Raw genomic sequence first — 22,958 nt, 5'->3', positions numbered from 1 at the left:
TGGACTAAGGAGCCTTCCAACCTTAGGGTGATACCGGTCCTCGCCCGGGACACTGTTTCGTGTAATAAACGTTTTTGTTTCTCTCTCTGCTGATGATTGCGTGATATATCGCAAAATTACTAATGACCCTTATATGTCCTCTTTTCAGGATGATTTAAATACGCTGCTTAAGTGTACTAAAAAATGGCACATGCAACTTAACATCAAGAAATGTACCTCGATGCGAATAACCAGTACACATGAAGCTAGTCGTGCCTATTGATAATATTCTTTTAGAGAGTGTAAGAAACTGCACATATTTTGGCGTCCATATGACCTATAACTTATACAGGAAGTACCATATCGACTTTATTATGAACAAAGCTAATGGCACACTTGGATATCTTCGCAGGAACTTCTCGCTCGCACCATTATCACCCAAAGAATCGCTATGCACGACATGTGTTCGTCGATAGTTGGAACATGCGGCATCAGTATGGGACCCGCATAATGCCATCTCAGTTAAATGCCTTTGAGGCGTCCATAATCACTCCGCTCGGTTTATGCTAACTAATTACTGTCGTACGGCAAGCGTAACACAAATGAAGACTACACTGAACCCACTTTCGCTGTTAACCCGCAGGGAAGAATAGCGCATATGCTAATTACATAAGATTAACTAAAGGAGCGCAGCGCTTCGGTCGGCATGGATTAATTCAGCACCATTCATCTCTTCACGTAGATATCATACATATGAGGTAAATGCGCCTCGCTCTAACATAATAACACATTCGCAAACCAAAACATGCAACATTAAGACGCCAAAAAGTGGCTGACGATTGCGCTACTTGGTAATGCGATCTTTGAGCGCAGCTGCTGCCTTATTGATGATAGGAAGTACATGGATTTGTCTGATCTTCGTGCTTGTGGATTCAGACGTTCTTGTGCCGCTGGATAATACGCTATATAAATCTATTGTCGCAAATTTCAGAGCAATCTATCCTCTTCGATGTGCAGAAGACGCCACGAACATATACAATCGCTACTAATTGCAACGATTGAGCATGTCGAGGTGGCCAAATCGAAACACGCCAAGCATCAAGGCGTCTCATGCGCGTGATAAATTGATAAAGGCGTTTTACATCGCTTCTCTTTCGATACATGCGTCCGTGGCTTAATGGTCTCAATATCCGACTCTTGTGCTAGAGGTCCTGTGTTCCAATCGTGCCGTCCAATAATTTTAATAATGTTTATTTAATTACTCATTACACAGTATATTGTTCAAAATGACCTGCTTACAAAGTCACACAGCCGTTTGAAGCCATAAGGACGAAATTTAGGCATATCCATGCACTTATAGTTCGCATGCTGGCACAACCGCTCCCATTGCAGCTCCCGTATACATTAGCCCCAGAGCTCCCTCGGCTAATCATTGCATGAAGCTCTATGACAACGGAAGAGCAAGACTCGCACCACGCGCAGCTTAAAGTCCCTTGATAATTTGAAAGTAGCGACACTCTTTGAACTCTGCCGCCGCCGCGCGACCTCCTCGAAAGTCCCTTTATAATTTGAAAGTACCACCACTCTTTGAACTCTGCCGCCACCGCACCACCTCCTCGCCTCCTCCTCGCCCCTTGTGCGCCCCCCCCCCGCGGCAACCAGTTTTGCCCCCGTTTTTCTGCACGACGATTAGTCTCCATGCCGTTGCCCTTGGAAACGCGCTTATCTTGCATTTTGTTTGTGTTTTTCTTTTTCGTTCGCGCCATTTTTCTCCTCAGCTCGGCTGGCTCGGCGCTTTAGCTCGGCGCAGTGAACGTTGTACGCTGTGTTTCCTGCTCTATGTGCTAGAGCTATGCCGTGCTGTTGCGCATATAACTGCAGCAAGAAGCCTGGAGATTGTTATGCCATTTTTATGATACCACCAGGAAGCGTGATGGCTTGCGCGGGAAGCAGTGGCTGCATAACTCTGGCCGAACAAACTTTGTTCTGACAACGCACAGCGTTGTTTGCGAGGGGAGGTGTGTTTCGTATTGCTCGTAGCAAAGCATCCTGTATACTGCATTTTTTTCATTATTCTGGCCTGCTCACCAGCGTTTTTGTTGCGGCAATTTGTACGTTGCATAAAAATGCGGTTCTCAGTATACTTAATATTCAGCGGCGGCTCCATCACCACGCACGTCGCCAACTGTTGTTATTCAGTCGGAAGCGCAGCGTTATAGATTTTGCTTTCCGCTGTGAACAATCATGTGCGAAGAGACAGCCTCTCGATCGCACTTCTCGCGACTTTAGGACCTGTTGCCTGTTTTACTGAAAATTGAAATTGCAGCTTGTAGAGGAGCTATCATTTCTAGCTTACGTCGTTCCGTGCGTCAGTGAGATACAATGAATGCAAGACCTGAAAAACTTTGTGGCAAGTGTACCCGTGGTATTGCAGGTGATGAGCGCTAGCTAGTCCACATTGCGTTTTTTTTTAAGTTTTAAGGCAAAAGCCTTTAGATGTCTATGTTTCAAAGTTGCGTTGGGAACAGAAAACATCACGTGGCCCAAGGACGGCCAGAGGCGACCGATAGCATGTCCCCCTCCCCTGTATAACAGAATTATTAGCCAAGTTAATTAATGATTCATTATTGATTGAATTGTTTCGGTTGAGGGAGGATTAAGAAAGATTAGAGTGTATTAAGGCGGATTAGGGTGGAATAAGGTGAATTAGGGTTGAGGAAGGAGTATTAAGACTGATTATGATGGATCATGGTGCATGAACAACAATGAGGAAAGATTAGGGTAGCTCAGGTCAATTAAGGGGAATTAGGATAGATTAAGGTGAATTAGGGTTGATAAAGGAGGATTTAGACCGATTAGGGTAGATTAAGGTAGATGGAAGTGGATGAGAGTCTATTAAAGTGGATTAGGGTGTATTAGGCACAATTAAGGTGGAATAAGGTGTATAAAAAACAGAAAAAAATCTCTTCACATTGGCACTATTCATTGATTTCAGTAAGGCGTTCGATTGTATAAATCATAAATTTTTGCTATGGAAATTATCACAGAATGGCATTAGAGGTACTCTTTTAGCATTATTTGAGTCTTACCTTACTAATCGAAAACAATGAGTATGCACAGAACACGAGAAGTCAAGTTTTCTTCCTTTACTAAATGATGTGCCACAAGGGAGCGTACTATGCTTTTTAACCTCTACATTAACGACATTACTAATATTGATACAACTGTAAAATTTATTGTGTAAGCCGATGACACAAATCTTATTTGCGGTGCGAATTCACAAGAAAAAATGGAAAAATGTAACTATCTACTCACTAAGCTCTCTGAATGTTAATTCGCTAATTGCCTAAAAATAAACCATACGAAAACTAAAGTAATGTTATTTCGCACAAACAATAAAGTTATTACTAGTAATCAAACTTTAGTTTGTGCTGGTAAAGAACTGCAAATTGGAGATGAACATAAAATATTAGGCGTCACTTTTTTTCACACCTTACTTGGCATAAACATATTGAAACTATCTGCTATCACAGGCGTTCAGTCTCGATGTCGGCGTCTTCTTCCAATCAAAGCAAAACCGAACATTTTTTTTACCTTATTTTCTTCCCATTTAGTTTAATGTAGCTTAGTGTGGGCGACTACAGGAAAGATGGATATTATGGAAATCATTTTTTTCTTTGCAAAAGAAAATGATTCAGAACATTGACAACATCATTTATCTGAAGAAAGCGCGGCCAGCGTTCTTAAAGCATAAAATTATAAGAATTGAATATTTCTACACTTTTCGCCTTCTATATTGATTTTATTTCTCAAATACTGCCTTCAAAAATTTCCCAGTGTCTAGTGCACCTTTGGCACCAAAATTCAATTCTTCCAATACAAGAAATAGTGGTACGTGGTATGTTCCGTGGTTTCGTAATAAGCATAGCCTACAGTCATTAAAACATAATCTACCACACATTTTAAATAAATATCAAGGTACATATACTTCTTCATCCCAGGAACTGCGAATTCATTTTGTAAACATGTGATCAGTTCTTGTTTATCGTTCTTCAGCGACAACTGTGTTACCGATTTCGTAACGCATGCACATGTATTTCTATCTTCTGGTGCATCGAATATGTTTCTTTTTTTAGTCTGTATTATCTAGTCTCTACATCAGAGCGAATTGTGTTAGCTTTGTTAGTAACCCTGACACAGATACTTCCATTTTTCTGATGTAACAAATATGTTTTTCCTCTTAGTCTCTATTATTTTCGGTCTTGTTATTGTGCATTGCTGTAATTAATTTATTCTGAGTGTCTAACAATGTTACGATTTTTATGCACCCACCAAGTATGTCTTGTACCGGACCATCAGCCTAGTCAACCGGTTTTCCAACAGCTTTTAGCCTCTGGTATGCACCAGAACACTTGTAATTCTGGAAATAAAAATAAATTGAATTAAAGACAATTAAAATGGTTGAAGGAGCATTAAGGCGGATTAGGGTGGATTGGGGTTGATGAAGAAGTATTAAGACCGATTAGGGTAGATTAATGTGGATGAACAAGGATTAAGGTGGATGAAGGAGGATTAAGGTTGTAAGGCCTACCATAATAAGCCTTAATCCATACTAACCGATCGTGCATGTTCATCGGCATTAATCATCTTTAATGTACCTTAATCCATCTTAGTCCACCCTAATCCATCTTCACTAACCTTAATCCACCGTAATCCCCCTTAATGCACCTTAATTCTCCTTAATCCATCCTAATCCCCCTTCATCTACTTTGAATCACCTTCATCGACTTTAATTCACCCTAATTCTCCTTCGTTCACTTTAGTCCACCCTAGCCAACGACAATCCTCGTTAATGCACCTTAATCGAGCTTCGTCCGCCCTAATTCCCTAATTTACCTTCACCGACATCAATCCACCCTAATACTCCTTTATGCATCTTAGTCCTCCTTAATCTACCCCAATTCTTCTTCATTCACTTCAATCCACCCTAATTCACCATATTGCTTCCTAATGCACCTTAATCCACCTTCATTCACCCTAATCCACTTTCAATGATATTAATCCACTTTAATGCTCCTTAGTACATCGTAATCCTCCTTAATACACCTTTATTCATCTTAGTCCAATCACTAATTAATCATTATTTAACTTTGCTAATCAGTAATCATCTCCTATAGACGGCTGCACATGCTTTTGTTTGCTTCCGGCCATGTTCGGTCACGTGATATTTTCTGTAGCTCACAACGCGACCTTGAAACAGAGGTCTAAGGCTTGCGCTGAATAAGGCCCACACAAAGGGACATGCCACAAGCAATACTAGATCAGATGCACAAAGTATCTCATCATGTGGCAGAAAAATTATCTGGAGTATAGAAGTCGCCTCAAAGCTCCTCTTACATCAGGATGCCTTGTTCATACGGCTTTAAGAAAAAAAAAAACTGTTCATAAATGTTACCTTCAGCATTATCTATGCTGTTATGAGCATTTCTCAACATTTTCAACACCAATAGGGCGCGCAACTGGTCCAAAATAACACGCTTCCATATAATGCTGCGGCGCGTCCGCGGGAGCCCCGGAGAGAAAGCGTGCCGTGCGCAGTCGGCGGGCGAAGGGAATCGAGGAGGAGAGTGTCGCTACTTTCCAATTATCAAGGGATTTTAGCGCAGCTATAGCAGCACGGATGGTGACCTTGGTTACGACGAGACCGACGGCGACGCGAAACGCGGGAACGGGCGCCAAGGAGTTGCGCTCTAAAACATTCAACGAATGGAACGGTCTGCCAACATCTATTGTTAGTATAAGTAATCCTGTTAAATTTAAAGCTGCTTTAGTTACCTACATCTCATTTATGAACATTGCTGTAGTTAAAGGTGCTGGGCGCCAATTTTCGTGGTACCTATTTTTTTAGTGAAATGGAAAGCTTAGCGGTCAAAGTATTTAATTATGAAGGGCTAACGCGGAAAACGCCCTGGAACAGTGTTTATCAGAATTTCCTTATGTGCAATGAGGATGTAGTATTTCACTAGAAGCATGCTGAAGACTGTGATAGGTGAACGCGATAGCGATTAGACAGCGGCGTTATTGGGAGGCAGATGGCAAGTGTGGCCGTGCTGTAACAAAGTGTAATTTTTGTCTATCAAGTCGATGTTCTTGTGATTCGTCTTTTCCGAATTGTTAAATGATTTCTGCGATAATGGCTGCTTGTTTTCGTGATTTCCTGTCCCACTGCTTTGGTATTTAACCAGTCAAAACAAAACCAATCGCATCGAAAACTAAACCACGCTTTTACACGTGATACCCAGTTCAGCATGTTGCCGTAGCCACGCGTGCGTTTTTATTACTGAAGCTTAGAATATTGCGCGAGTGTATTATGATATACCAACTGTGATTTCAAGCAGTAATTATGCTGTACTTAATACCAGTCGCCTTACGTGCACTAATGTCAAAGAATACATCCCAAGTGCCATAGCTGCATTGCGAGGTCTGGCCACTTCCTGGTTTTTGAGACTTCCTTTGCCAATTCAAAATTTGAATTCCTGCTTAAATCGCGAATAACGTGGTCGAACCAATAACTATAAATTATGGTCATTTCATTTCCATCAACGTCTCAACACATTATGGCCAGATTTCGGTATTTTTAATATGTCATGTGATTTTTTTATTTATAAGCACGATATTTGCAACTGAAGTATGTTTGTATTGATCTATCATTCCTAACTTGTGTATTGAAAAGTGTATAATCAGATTGCCGCTCTGAAATACCAGTATTATGTCTTTTGTGTTTGTTATGATGTGTAACTAGTGAGCTAGCGTAATTATCATTGTTACTTATACTGTCCCTTTTCTGTATAAACCTATTTTTAACTTCTTTCATGTAGACTCTCCCCTCTAGAATGCATACTTGTTCTGAGGGTACTCTAAATAATTAAATAAACACTGGCACCTACCCAGTAGCACATGTGGTGATCCACGTTGGCGTGAAAGTTTCGGTTGGCGCTCTTTAGCCACCTCTGGCCCTTGCGCCAGAACACCACAATCATAATCATCATCGTCAGCATCATCAAAGTTTCGTTGAAAACCGGCACTTATGTACACATTGTCACATACTCATTAACCCGAGCTGGTACAATGGTTGGTTTCTAAAGCTGCGCCCTCAGCACAGCCGGTCGATGCGCTGTCCATTCGAACGCGGCCTACCTATTGACACAGGTAGGCCGGAAAACGATTATATACGACAATCATAGATACAGGCACAGATACAAGTATGCAAATATAGACGCCGGAGGGTGCGGGAAGTACGTTAACGCCAACGCAATTATACGAAGCTGCTCGCACTTCTGCACTTCAACGTAATATTGAAGTGCGCTTCAACGTGGCTCCAAACAGCAGAACCATGGAAACCATCGTGCCTACAAGCGGCCAAAAACATCACCGTGCGTATAACTCCGCATCATGCACTTAAGATAGCGTGTTGGCAAAAGGCAACGGTGATATCGCGGTTGTCAGGGCATGCATGCCTTGCAGTCTCTTTTACGACCACACGAAAGGCTTGAGTAGCCACGACAGCGCGAGATATGTGATCCCTGGAATGTGCGGTTCGTTTGTCGGCATTCGGTGCGAAGCGCACCTCTGGTATCCTTTGTAAACAGGCGTAAAAAAGATAGTGACGAAATTATCGGATGATCTCTGGAACTTCGCGCGCTGGCCTCGGTTTATAGTGCACACGTTGCGTGCTCCGTTTGTTATCCGTGCGACTGCTGATTTTATAGGACGTGGGCCGCTGTATGGGTGATGCAGAAAAGCATATTACACGTGACTAAAGTTGCGCTCATGCGAAGGGTGGCGAACTGCCCTCACGCTCGCCTTTTTCTAGCATTCGGATTTTTGTTTCAAACGTAAAATATGAATCGTGAGGTTTCATACATTTCAAATAAATATTTCAGCCTTCTTGAAATGCGAAGGCTGTGGGTTCGGTTGCCACCTGCGGCAAGTTGTTTTTTCATCCACTTTAATTTCCATTATTCTTTGTTTCTTTATTTCATTTATTAAGCACAAGTAATTTCCCCTATGTTGTCCTTGGTGTCAATGTTTGTTGGCTTCTTATGATATTACTAATAAAATCGGGACCCTCGGTTAACCCCTTTCTTCTCGTTTAAATACATATTTTGTATTATGGTGAAATTCTCGGTTTGCTCGACAGCATTGCTGATGTGCAAAAGATAAAATTAAAGACCTATAAACCTATAAAGAAAGCTGAAAGACCTATAAGACGTAATGAATTATTTCTCCCTGTGGAACACATTCCTTAACCATCAAGCTCGATACAATACATTCTTTCCCTGTTTAAGTGCTTCTGCCCTCCAATTTCTTGCATGAAGATGATGCCCCCCTATTGCATTGAGTGAACGGTAAGCGGGAGGAATCATACAAAAAAGATAAACAGGGGAGAAACAAACTTTACAAAATACTACCTCGAGAATTAAGAAGCTGGATGCCACTACTAGCCTTCAGCTGGAGAAAACAAGGGTGTCCATGCTAGAACCTTGTTTTTCGAAAATGGCTGAACGCACATGCAGTCAACAAACTGAAAATGACCGGAGATAATTAAATTTAACACAGCCAGTCGCGTTCTGGTTTTTATTTTGACGAAGGGTTTCATATTTTTTACCCGTGTATTCACCCGATTCAATGAATTGTGCGTAACGGTAGTACAAGTAATTGCTATTTTATCACGGAAATTTAGAACATGGATCTTGCGGTAAGGCGCCCAGTGGTGGACTGAGCAAATTACTATCCGCAGATATACATCTCTTGGTGCCTTGTTAGATAAAAAACATACGAAGGTTGTTATTATTGCGCTAGAAGTTGCTACCAAGGTTGTTACGTTTGATTATCCTGTATTTTTCTCTACATAGTATTTCTGCCACAGGACAATCTTTACGTCTGTAGGCATACACAGAGTGGAAGTCGTTTTGCAATTTTCGTGTCCCTATCAGTTATACAGGCTAATAGAACGAGCATTGCCCATGCTGCTTCATTGCTCAAACGCTTCATAGATTCTTGGTTCATGGCTCGTTACGCGCGTAATCAGGCCCAAGCACACGAAAGGCATCAACTGTGAGCACGTTTCTTTGTCGCCTCTAGTCTAAAATTATGACAAGCTCCAAAATATACTAGAACCCGCCAGTGACATATATAATTTATATAGTTGCAGCTGTATGAACTTGCAGCGATGAAGAGGGTCTGAGTGAAGTGAGGGCTAAATTACGTTTGTTCGTCATATGGTTTTAGGAAACACTGTTCATTGCAAACTCAGCCAATTCTCTGTACTAACGACCTATTTATGGCTTCTGACAGTGGTTCTGTTATCGACTGCACTTTGGTTGATATCTAAAAAGCCTTCGATATCGTTTCTCACCATTTGCTTTTACTAAAGGTAAGCATGCTGAATATTGACTTGAATTCATTGCAGTGGAATAAATGCTTCTTATCTAACATGGCCCAGCGCGTAGTTGCTCATGTTCATAACTCGCGCAATTGTTCTTTCACATTCGCTGTAGCGCAAGGCTCCGTCTTCTGACGCGTATTGTTTCTAATTTACATTAACGACCTTGCCGCCTGCATCACATGAACAATCATGCTGACTGCCGATGATTGTGTCCTATACCGTGCAATGTATAACCCTTATGATTCTTCTCAACTTCAATCTGGTCTTGACAGCATTACTTCTCGGTTTTCAATCTGGTCCATGAAATCGAATGTTAACAAGTGCAGAATAATGAGGATTTCCTGAAGAACGGCTGACTGTACTATCCCTGTTTATTCCATTATTAACATTCAGTTGTTATCTGTCGATGCTTATAAATACCTAGGTGTTCACATAGATAACAATTTATCATGCAATACTCATATTAAGTACATGATTAACAATGTAAATCGCACTCTTGGTTTATTGCGTCGTAACTATTATTTAGCTCCTGTTTCCTTAAAACTACTTTATAAAGCTTTAGTCAGGTCTAGACTCGAGTATGCCTCTTCCACCTGGAACCTCTGCATTAGCGCCAGTTAGCTCAACTGAACAAGTCGAAGAAACTTAAGTCGAAAAGTGCCCTAGGGCTGTGGAAACAAGCAAAGAACGCTTTTTAGTGTAGCGCAAACAGTGAGGGACACCGAGAAGGTACAAGACACAAACACATTGCTGTATCTTTCCTCCCCATCCTCCTTGTAGTGGTTGCGCTACGCGGAAAGGATGTCAAGAGCGAGTGGCCGTACCAGCAGACCAAAATTTCAAGACTAAGGAGCAATGCCGTGATTGTGCCAGCTACGCATTACGGGGCCTTCGCCGACGACGGGATACTGCTGATCTTTTTGAGACTGTAATTTCACTATTCCTGTCACAATCAATAATTTGAACTTCCGCTGTAACATCTCTTGATTTAGAAACTAAATAGCACTAGCTTTTTTAAAAAAAATAAACGGGTGCGAGTGGCACTCCTTCGAAATTTCGAAATGCCGCACCCTTTTACCCGTCTGCCATATTGAACCACGATGGAGATTGAACGAAAATACTCGACTTCCTGGGAATGCTACTGGTCTCGCGGGGAAGGTGCAATCAGCACCTATATTTCAGTAATGAAGCGCTCTGTACGCTGGTGTGTACAGTTTACGCAGTCTAAATTCATAAATGCTATGCAAAAATAAGCTCCTGCATATCTGAGCCATGTTTCCGAGTCTGATAGGCAGCATAAAATTGGTTTAGATATAAAAAAATTATGTGGACGTTATGTATGGCGCCAACACAATTATGTAAAAGAATAAAAAACAAATAACTAGTTTACGTAGTTTCCGCCAAAATAATGTACCAACAAGAGCTGAGTTTCACTTTGTTCTACATTATGCCTATCCAGAAATTCAGCTGTTAACCATCTTACGAAGCGTGACCTACTTTTGTCTCACAGGTATGTCCCTACCGTACAGGGAGTGGCCGTCCGCGAGAGGCATATCAAGGCTCCATTCCGGATGCGTCGAAGGGGAGAACTTGGTTCATCCTCACGGTGACGCCTACTACTTGACATGCGCTAACGGGGCACTTAGGCAACGACGGTGTGGCATGGGTCGGCTATTCTCCGCCCACGCTGGGAAGTGCGTGAACGCTCGGGCTACTCAACGTGAAAGCGGTTAGTAGGCAATCGCATGATAGCCTAAATACAATATTGCTACCATTTCGATGGAGAGCGTGCTAGGACGAACACTTCAGTGGTGCCACAGATAATGTATGCGGTATCCGAAGAGGCATGCGTTTTACAGGACAACTGAGATCAGAAGTAATCGACAAGGGCCAAATAAGGCAATTGTCAGCCTGGAGAAGGCTAATTGCATCGTAAAATCGCATTGCTCTAATAAATCGCTTGAAGCACTCCGGGGAAGCACTCCGTAAAAATTTGTATTTTGTCCACAAAGGTAAATCAAGGGAAGCGTGGAGCCTGCACCTTTTGAAAAAGGGGCTCGTCTTAGTCTGACTGCGGCTTCCTTGTGTTGCCACTGCGTTGCTGGCCAATTGGCATTGGGCGTACAGTACCCTACACGAGGAGGACTGCAAATATCTATGGAAGAAATATTATTTTAACGTATTCATTCTAACTTCAAGCGGTCATCATTGCTTTCATGCTAATGCGGTGTCTCGTTTGTGAGTCGACTGTAGTACATAAAATCATAATGTAAGGACATCAACCAAGCACAGCACCTTTGACCATGGTGGATGGACTACGGATAATAGAAGAATGCGATTTCAAAATTAGACCATAAAATCATCACAATCTTAATCGTACATTAAAGCGCCAGTTAAGAGGAAAATGATTTTTTTTCTGTATCAGTAAATTATCCTTTCACAATACTAAAAATACCACTCTTACAGCTAGAGGACGCTTGGTAAGCAAAAAAACAAAAAGAAAACGAGAAGCGCACAACAAGGCAAGTGGCGCCCGCTCGTCATGATGTCATAGATTCTGACAGCGTTTGCTGTATACCAGTTATTTTTTTCACGGCAAATGCTGTATATTATTAACATTCAATCGTTTTTTCGGCGTTCATCAACAGAAATAAATCATCATATGGGCCGATCCTAGTGACAGCGCAGAAGGGTCCAAGCTACATACCCCTGTGGGCTCGGAGACCTGTAATGTGCCCTTGACCTGCCCTTGTCTCACATGGGACCCAAAGAGGCCCCAGGCACAAGGGTGAGAACGTAGTTTTTTCGGCGCCTGGCAACAGAAATGGACTTAGCGATTTCTAACACAGTCATACGGGTGCAGTGCGGCGGCGCAGGTGTCAAAAAGCGGAACACATTAGAACTCTCGCATCAACAATAGCGTGACGTCAAGGTTACCGCACTATATAAGAAGGAGTGGTATCAGTGCTAAAAGCGGCGGCGTTATCGATGGGGCGGACACGTATAGTTCGTACACCCGAAGTAAAACATGAGTACGAGGAGCGCCGGAAGGAACCGGAACGAGAATGTGAACGGCGCCAGTGCGAAATAATTATAATAATAATACTTTACTGACCCAAAATTAATACATAGTAGGCGTGCCAAAGCCGCATTGGGCTTGAAGGGCAGAGCCGACGGACAGCGTTTAACACAATGTAATATCGCGGATAACTCAAGATAGGCAGAAACATTGTTAGCAGGAAAGTGCACAGAAGAGAAAAACAAAGAGCAGTGAGGACGCAAAAATAAAAACAAACGATGTACCCTACGCTGAAAAGTAGCATAACCCTGCATTCTTAAGAAAGAGCAAGAAAACATACATCCGGCGATTGTATATTACTTAAAAACCACCAATTATCCAATTGACAACAGGCAACAAAAAACAATCGAAATAGAAACAAAAAAAGAGACAGGAATATACATATGAAATCTGCAGGGAGCAGGGTACTGAAACAAAACAAAAGTACTCTTTTCACGCTCTGTTCACACACATCAATGGCTGTACAATGAAACAAATAAATTGATGTATTTGCTCCAGAACCATAAAGTTATGTAGGGTTTCAATATACATGAAAGAACAACCGTGTGAGGGATTGAGGTTAATGCGACGAGGAATTTGTTTGAAGTTATACTTTAATTTCGCTCGAAAGTCACTTGCTGGTAGTTTATTGAGAGAGCAAGGGATGAAGTAATTACGAGTGCGCTGACCGTACTTGGTAGAGCAGCGAGACACCCAAAAACGGTCTTTCGGCCGGAGACAACGAGCAGGAACATAGTCAACCCTGTATTTGTGCAACCAGAAATGCTTCAGCATGGCCGTTTCCATCAGAAGGGCGTTAAAATCTGGCAACCTTAAAGCTTTGAAAAGGTCAATGCCGGTGGCTAAACTTAAATCATAACTAATAATTTTCAGAATCGATCGAAGGATAGAGTTGACTCTACTTTTCCATCTAATCGCACAGTGACCGTACGCCGTAATCCCATAGCGAAGCGTACCACATCCCAAAGCTTGTAAAACCATTTTACGAACGGGGAGTGGCATGTAATATCTGATATTGTATAATGTACCTGAAACTGTACGTAATCTTGAGCATATATGGGCCAGATGCGAATTCCATGTGAAGTCACTGTCGAGGAAAACGCCGGGGTGTTTCACTGTTGAAACGTATTGAATAGGTGAGCAGGTGCAGGGGGAGCAAGGTGATGAGTGTGCCAGTAATGGAAGGTCTAAACTAATTTTCTTCAAAGGAATATGGAAGCGTATAAGGTGTGTTTTCGAGACGTTAACTTTAATGACATTGTTAGTGAGCCAGTTCATAACGCAAATCGTTGCATCTATAAAGGAGTTTATTGGGGTTCGTAGCGACCGCCGGTTCTACGATGCACCGAGCACAGTCCCCGAGCTCGAGCCTATGCCGCGCGCTTGATGCTGCCGATGCTGCTGACTGCGCGCACGTTCCTCAGCTTCCTTACAATGGCCCCGCGGAAATAAAGGATCCATCCTGGCGACTTAGTTTTCTGGAAGGATGGTAGAATTGTGATACGTCTTGAGAAGCTGAACGTGAACGACTTCACGGTTACGACGTAGCATGTCGGACGGCGGCGTTAGCGGCTCAGCCAGATAATTAACGGGTGATGTTCTCTCGAGAACGCGGTATGGACCGTCGTACTTCGGAAGCAGTTTTGAAGCGAGCCCAGGCGTGCGGTGTGGCACTAACAACCAGACGAGAGCGCCCGGGAGAAAAGTGGGAGTCGAGTTCTGGGCCGGTGGTAAGGCTGCAGAGTGATGCCGCATTTGGTGTGGGATGTCGCCTTGTCAGAACTCGCTGCTTACGCAATTCATCATAGCTCTGGCACAAGCTGATGACGTCGCCAACAGTGCGCGGGTCCTTGGCCAGAAGCATTTGACACGCGTCATCGTCGATTCCCTTCATGACGTGCTTGATCTTTTCCGCTTCCGTCATGGCAGCGTTCACGCGCCTGCACAAATCGAGAACGTCTTCTATATAGCTGGTGAATGTCTCACCCATGTCCTGTGCGCGTGTACGCAAACGCTGCTCGGCTCGGAGTTTCCTGACGGCGGGTCGGTCAAATACTTCTGTAATCGACGTCTTGAGCGCCGACCATGTTCGGATATCCCTTTCATGATTTCTGAACCAGAGACTGGCCACGCCCGCGAGGTAGAATGACACGTAAGCCAGCTTGTCCGAGTCATTCCATTTGCTGTGAACGCTCACCCGTTCGTAGGACGACAGCCACTCTTCAACGTCGTTGTCGTCGGTTCCGCTGAAGATGGGAGGCTCCCGCTGGCGAACGGTGCCAGCGCAAGGGACGGGTGGCGATGGAAGAGTCTGCTGGTTGGCCTCCGGCATGGCAGAGGGTAGTGTCCGAGAACGGAGTTCCAGGATGGTAGAGTGGAACGTTACCCCGCACAGCTCCACCACTTATAAAGGAGGTTTATTGGGGTTCGTAGCGACCGCCGGTTCTACGATGCACCGAGCACAGTCCCCGAGCTCGAGCCTCTGCTGCGCGCTTGATGCTGCTGATGCTGCTGACTGCGCGCACGTTCCTCATCTTCCTTACACATCTTTTAAAAGGGACATAGCATCTGAAAAACGGGGAGCTTGAGACAAGATAACTGTGTCGTCTACGTACTGAAATGTGAAAGTAGGGATAGCAGCGGCGAGGTCGTTCACATACACAATAAAAAGAAGTGGACTTAATATAGATCCCGGAGGTACTCCGGCTTTTATTGAAGCTGTATTACACCGGTACTGCTCAATGGAGACTAACTGCGTTCTATCCTCCAAAAAGTTAGAGGATAGTTTTAGGAAAGGCCCACGAAATTCCATCAAGGAAAGCTTATATAACAAAAGGCTATGGCAAACACTGTCGAAACCTTTGCTAACATCAAGAAAAAGAGCATGTACGACCTGGTTAGCATCAAAAGCTGAATTTATATTGTCTGAAATATCCTCAAGGAGAGCCTGTGTGCCTCTACGTGGGACAAAACCATACAGCGTACTTGAAATAATGCTACTGGCACCGAGGTACTTCGACATGACTTGCAGCAGGTGTTTTTCTAATATTTGAGAGATTCACGGCAGAATTGCAATTGGGCGATAATTTTCGTATCTATTTCGTGCACCAGTCTTCAACAGCGGTATGACTATGGCCTTTTTCATTTCTGTAGGTATAATACCACTGTTTAACATGTGATTCAGGAGTGATAACAGCACACACTTAACAGCATCGAAATTTCTGCGTAACTCGTCTATAGAAATGCCATCAACGCCCGGTGATTTACCAGCTTTTAAGTTAAAAAGAATTGACCTGAGATCAAGTTCTGATAGAGAAGGAAGGTGCGCAGATTTGTATACGCTGTTTCTTAAAGTACAGTGATCAGGGGCCCTATAACGTAAAACTATCCAAATATGTTTCTATTCTAATTTCCTGACGTCAAATTTGCGTAACCGCCGATGCAAGCACCGGGCGGTCACCCGCAGGGTTGCCTGAACAGACCAATCAGACGCTCTCCTCGTTCATAGGTCACTTTTGTTTGCTTGAAAAACGAATAACATTGCCTACACTGAGCGGCTTGTCGTATCTAATTGGTTGACAAGAGGCGAGGAGAACGCTCAAGTGGAGAGGGATTCATTGGGGCAGAGCCAGTGCACTAAAATTGACAACCGGATGAAGAGGGTGGTGCCGACGTCTGCGATTGGTCGGCTTATTTCCCTTACTTAGCTTGTGGTGGCTGGACGAAAATCGCGGCCGCATGCAACGAAAGCTTAAGAATGACGCTAAAACTGACCCTCAGCAAAGAAGAGTTGGCAGAATGAGGTAGTAAACGTGCTGAAAGTGCTTGAAAACGTTACACGGTCACGCAAGATGTTTTATTATACGCAAATACACCCATGCTCTCCGGCAGGTGCGAGTAGCCAGCGTCTCAGCGATCGGCGGCAGCCATCTTTTATTCCTTTCGGAACGGGGCAGCCTGCGGCTATCAAGAAAAAAATTCAGTTTTGTTCGGCATATTAATATCACGTACACGTCACTTTGACGCGGTGAGTTTGTGTGGTTTTGTGACGTCGTGTGACAGGCAGGTGAAGTGGGTGCAGCCCGAAAACGTTTTACCAATAGCCGAGGGCTAATGGCGAAAATGGGCCGAATCAGAAATAACTGTTTTTCTTTTTTCTGTCAAATAATGCATAATCAGTGTGTACACATCATATCAGATGGGGAGGTATTGCGGATTTCGCTACGTCGCGTGACAGACAGGTGAAGTGGGTCGAAAAAAGTTTTTGACCAATCGCGGAGGGCTGATAGCAGAATTGGAATAGAAAAGTTTGGAATAGTTTTACGCAATAGCGCCCCAGGGTGTGGTTTAGCAGTACCAGAATCGTGCGAGAAGTATGTGTTAAATTCATTTGAAACAGTTGCCCCATCTGCAGAAATATGGGACTCAAGTGGTAACAGGCGGCCACCACGTTTGGATATACCTCTTAATTCATTTGCAAGAGACCACGTCTCTCTCACGTCCGAACGAGCTTCTTTGAATTTTTGGCGCATATGATTTCGTTTGCTAGCCGAATCATGGAATTCACTCGATTTCTACATGTCTTGAATTTCAGTAGTAGCTCCGGACAATTTGGAGCCCGTTTAGCTTGGGCCCACATAAGGTCTTTTTCCTTATATGCTGCTAATATTTGTGGCGACAGCTATTTGTTCTCTTCGCGACGTAATCTGACTTCTACAAACCGGGTGCAGTTGTGTATATAACTGTGGAAAATCTGAACAAAACGGTCGTATAAATCAGCTGAAGAGAGTGTATATAACATGGACTGCCAATCATGTTTTCTGACCCATTCGTCAAAGAGCTTAGGATCAACAATGCACATTTCCTTTTTATGCTATTGACTTTCGAAGGTTTGGCATTTTTTACAACTCGACAACAGACGAAATAATGATCAGCGACCTTGGTTTCAACAACAGCTGCCTGCATCGCAAAAGTGGGGCACCGAACATTAATATGGTCAATGCAGGATTTAACCAACTTTCCACACAGAACTTCATCACGCGTTGCTTGATGCATAATGCCTTCCAATTCCCATTTAGACAATAGATCGAAATAGTCGGCGACCGGTGGCAGAGTGGGGCAGAGGGTGTCGATGTTAATGTCGCCTAGCACACAAACGTTCTCGTCAAGAGATAGGGATGATTGTGCTGTGTAAAAATTCTGATAAGAATAAGCGAACATTGCAACAAGGTGGCCGGTACACAGGCAAAACAGCCAATGAAGTCTAAGATGAGCATAGTTGCACAGCAACAACTTCAGCTTGCGAAAACGAAAGCGGTTTTTCTGACACAGACCACTTGTCTTTCGCAAATAAGCCCGCGCCCCCTTTTTTACGCAACGTGCGAGTGTATGAAAACAACTTATTACCTGGTATGAAATAAGAAGACATGGCGTCAGCAGGAACATTAATTTCTGTCAAAACAAAGCCGTCACAGCTAGACAGGAAAGGCGAAGTTAAAGCGCAAAAATGATTCCAGTGTTTACGGATGCTGCAGATATTAACTTGGGCGGCAGTGAAGGTATTAGTGGTGTTAGCAATAAAAAAGTTATGAACTTCTGAGAAGGTATGAAACGAGAGTGATCTAGCTACATCCATATTTAGACGAGTTTTTCGAGGTCAATTGAAGTATCAATGCGAATGAGAAGAGCACCCTCAGCTTTTCTGGCCAGCACCCACCGACGAAGGACGATCCCCCGAAGCTGAACGAAAACGGCAATCGCGAGCCCGGGCACCTCCGAACTAGCAACGCAGAAAATTACAACGATTCCACTCTGTGAAGATTGAATGGCAGCGAAAGCACCTTGCTTTTCGTTCGAGAGTTTTGACTGTCGTCAGCTTTCGCTGCCATTCCATCTTCACAGAGTGGAAAGGTTGTTATTTTTTGGTAGACTAAATTTTGCTCTAAAGGAGCCACAGAATAAATACGGCTAATTTCAAGAAGCTTTACATAGCCTGCGTGATCCAAATACTAAAAAAAAAAATCTGTTGTAGCGTAGTGGTTCTGGCGTGAAACTCAAAGAATGAAACTTTCAGCTTCATTTCCTCCTCTATTCGTAGACGTATTATTGCATAACAACACATTTTTCGAAGAATACTTTATCAGTATAACTTTTTTTATTTTGCATTAGTGCCCTATTAAACGTGTGTGCGTAAATGCGTAAACAAATGCGGCTTTTGGATTTGGTTATGTTATGCCATAGTTATCATGCATCCTCAGCAGCACGCTTTCACGTACCCCGCTGTCGCTGTGTGCCCAACACGACTTAATGCAGCCTTTTTCTTTCTTTGTCTAGATGGCTTGTTATGGCCCTAGAAACGACGTGGCTTTCTTTTTCGTGAACTGAATCACCCCCTGCAAACCCGCTCACACAAACACCTCGCATAGACTCGCTACGCCACCTACCAGGACCCTGTACAGACGGTGTTGCGAAGCTAGGCAGTATTTTCAGGAAAATACCGAGGAACAGCGAAAAAAAATCTGTTAAAGAGACAGTTTTCGAACCGCAGGAACAAAAAAGTTGGGTTTTATGCAATTGGACCACTCTCATGCTTCTGTGATATCTCAGAAGTTGACATAACCCTGGATTGAAAAAAAGTATTCAGAGATTTCATAGTGCAAAGACGGACAAAAAGAACGAACTGTTCATTGTATTTTTAGGGAAATAGGCTAAAGCAAGTACTATAATTTATTGGCTACAAGGGTCGCAGTTTTTCATTTTTTTACATATTCTTGGAAACTTCTCTCCTCGTTTCAACTATGGTTGATTTGCGGAGACATGGGTGTCTACAGCTAATGAATATAAAATAATACTTTCACATTTAAGGAAAAGGATACATTGAGCGCGACAGTTACAAAAATATCACGTAGTAATGAAATCAACTAAAGACAAGAAGAGAGTAGGCAGGTATAACTTGGTAATCACTTGGAATGAGTTGTAAGGTTCTGGGTCCTCGCACAAGCATCTATAACTATGCACGAGTTCATAGTCTCCAAGTTCATGGATAGTGGTAATTGTGATCAGCATGCCAGTTTCGTGAAATGGGTCTTTAATGTTTCTTTTTACCCGCTTAGGTTGCTGTGTGGCTATGGTGTTCAGCTGCTAAGCACGAGGCCGCGGGATCAAGTCCCGGCCACGATGGCCGCATTTCGATGAAAGCGAGATGCAGAAAACACCCGTGTACTTAGATTTATGTGTACAGTAAAGAATCCCAAGTGGTCGAAAATAATCCGAAGTCCGCCACCTTGGCGTACTTCATAATCAGACCATGGTTTTGGCACGTAAAAACCCACAAAGATTATTTTTCTCAATATACTGAAGCAGTGACTTGAGAAATAAATATCTTATTATAGAACATGTAGAGACAGGATTGCGCCGCACGAGACCTGTGCAAATAAAATATTTGGAGGACGCTTAAGCTTCGCCTTTAATAGTGGAACGCGACAGCAATCGGATCCCTGACTGCTTCGCACGCATCCCGGCAACTGCAGCGTATGTAACCGCAATATTGACAGGGAAACGCGGGCCGCCAGCGCTATGCACGAAAGCGAGCTTTCTGGTAGAAACGCGGCCTCTTGCGTGGGCCACGTTGCGGCAGACGCGAGTGCCATCTGGAGGTATTGCAAGGAACCGGGTGCGCTGCTCCGTGGCCTCGAAGATGCTCGCGTGCCGGCGTGCGCAAATGGCGTGTGCTGTGGCCGGTCTATGCATGGTAGAAGCGCTGGAAAAGTGCTTTCTTTGGCTTTCCCGTAACAGAGTGAACTTTTCTCTTATAGTCAAATTACAATCGAACGCTATCATGCCGGTAGGTTGTGTTTAAGGCGTACTTTACAATTTGTCTACGTATTTTATTTCGTGAAATTCAATTAGCTCAATAGCTTCTTTGCACAACTTAGTGGGTCTGGGTATGGGTGGTACGAAAATATTTTTACCGTAACAACGTTCGACACTGGACGCCGACGCCGGAGTTTCTGCGGTACGGGGGCCTTAACCCTATCGCATTAATATTCAAACGGAGCATCTGACTGCATAACTTTTGCATGTACACTTCAAGCGTGCGGGTATTCCAAACCCACTGCGCCAGAGATATACACAGCATCATTTTTCTCTTCCTCCTTTGCCCCGCAGGGGCGTCTGCGTCAGCAGGCGTTTGGTGTGTTGCGACACCGCGTATCCAGGCAGATGAGGGTGGGACCTTCCCGCGTGTAGCCGTGCGCGGCTCAGCTGTGTTCAGGGAAAGGGTGATCCAGGGGGTAGAGCCGATGCAGGGTGCTCATACCTTTAAGACCGCCCGCGGAGGCAACGCACTTCTTTGGTCTCTGTTTCACGTAGACGGCACCCCAGAATGGCCCACCCGGGGGAAGTCGGCAGTCAACTTCTCCTGTCTCTCTCCTCAAATCTTTGTTTTTCCCTCTCACATTTTCACCTTTCCTGTCACCTTCTCTCTTCCATTCACTTCCTTACTCCTTGGCGGCTAGGGCTAACCTAGTGTGGCTATCCTACCTTGGGTACACCATATTTGGTTATAGTGACGGCGTACGACTTGCGTCGTGCAGACTTGTACGCAAGCTCTCCCACATCCCCTCGTTGGGCTCCGGTGTGAGTGGTCGACGCTATTACAGAACATACACATTTTTCTCATGGCAGCGCATGCATCCGTTGTCTATGATCGGCGTCTGAATAGATGCCGCAGCGAAGCACTGTTCCAGGTCTCATTCATTTCCGAGCAACGCTCCATCATTTCCCAAGCACTACGTACTGCACAGCGAAAACAGCATACCAGTAAGAAAGCTCTCTCCAATCCTGGTGGCCAAGTGTCTGGAAGACAAAATTACACCGACATAGAAAGCCTAAAAAAACGTCTAGCGGGGACCTCCTCTTAGAAATAAATGACAAAACTTAAGCGCAATATCTCTCGGAACTTACCAGTATCGGCTTCAGTTTCACCACACAGACACTAAATACAAACAGGGGTGTGATATCAGAGGAAGTCTTTATTGGCTTGAGCGGCGACGAACTGCTGGAAGGTTTCCAGGAACAAAACGTTACTAAACTACAAAGAGTTTTCATCCACAGAAACCACCAAGAAATCTGGACAAAACATGTTATACTCACCTTTGGAACAAGTGTAATGCCTACCTCACTGGATGCAAGTTATGTTAAGGTAAATGTCAGACCATATATCCAGAATCCCAGGCGATGTTTCAAATGCGAAAGGCTTGGACATGCTTCCTATGCATGCCGAGGACAAACAACTTGTGCTAAATGCAGCTCCAACGATAACCAATCTGACAATTGCACCTCTTCCCCGCAATATGTTAACTGCAAAGATCACCCAGCTTACTCGCGGTCTTGCCATTGCTGGAAAAAAGAAAAAAAAGAAGCAGTTGCACTGTCAAAGAAAAAAATATCGTTCTTTGAAGCGATAAAGCGATTGTCATTTATGCCGATGTGATGCACGTGGGGGTAGCATCACAGAGTACTCAGGAGTCCTCCGAGCCCACGCATAGTGGTCCCGCAGTGACCCCTCCGGCCCTCGTGGTGGAAGCAGCCAGCGCTGATCCATCCTCTTCAAAGGCCCTGAAAACACCAGTCCCGCAGGGCACTAAAATCAACCGAACTCCAAGGCCCGAGACAGGTGTTTTGGCGCCCGATTATCGGTCCTCCAGCGACTCAAAGAGAGCGTTGGGGGTCTACCCGAAAACCCCCGTGTAGTCGACGCCAAAGGAGAAGCGCACTCTCGAGCGCGGAAAGAGGCGCAAAGTCTCAATAACCACGGTAAATAAGAAAGCTAAGGGTTATCGCTACATTGTATAAGCATTCTTTAGATCTGTGTCACCTAACATCTTTCTTATTCTCATTCACTTTATTGCAATTTCTTACCTTTGAGTTTCCTAATGGCTTTTATTATCCATTGGAATTGCAGAGTACTCTTGCACAACGTAGGTGACATCAAAGACATGCTAAGTAACTTCTCTCCTGTGGCCTTGTACTTGCAGGAAACAAACTTAGGCGAAAAGCGAAAAAAAAAACTTTAACAGTCTTCACTGTTGTGCGGTGCGACCGTACTCAGGCGAACCGGCTTTCGGGTGGTGTAGCCATTGTTCTGCAGAGCGGCATTGCAGCAAGAGAAGTTGCCATTAACAGTCACATAGAAGCCGTTGCTGTAACTGCTTTAGCACACAAGAACTATCAACATTTGTTCCATATACATTCAACTACATTCACATTTTACTGTAAGAGATCTGGAGTTAAGTTTAAACCAGCTACTTCAACCTTTTCTAATAGCGGGTGATATTAACGCACATGCATTATGGCGTAGAAAAACAATCGACACCAGGGGACAAAAACTTGAAGATTTTATCCTGACAAACGACATATGCCTTTTAAACACTCGTGCGCCAACCTACTGCA

General features: G+C 43.9%; 1 long non-coding RNA gene across 1 annotated transcript in view; it reads left to right on the top strand.

Moving 5' to 3' along the window:
- The window catches only part of LOC135907565 (uncharacterized), an 89,090-nt gene that overhangs the window by 40,381 nt on the left and 25,751 nt on the right, over positions 1-22,958 (top strand). The window contains exon 2 of the long non-coding RNA XR_010566053.1: positions 10,938-11,156. This is a non-coding gene — a long non-coding RNA (uncharacterized lncRNA). The remainder of the gene's footprint in view (positions 1-10,937; positions 11,157-22,958) is intronic.

This window comes from Dermacentor albipictus, chromosome 1, assembly GCF_038994185.2.
Source record: "Dermacentor albipictus isolate Rhodes 1998 colony chromosome 1, USDA_Dalb.pri_finalv2, whole genome shotgun sequence".
Classification (NCBI taxonomy): Eukaryota; Metazoa; Arthropoda; class Arachnida; order Ixodida; family Ixodidae; genus Dermacentor; species Dermacentor albipictus.
This window is presented reverse-complemented; position numbering and strand designations above follow the sequence as displayed.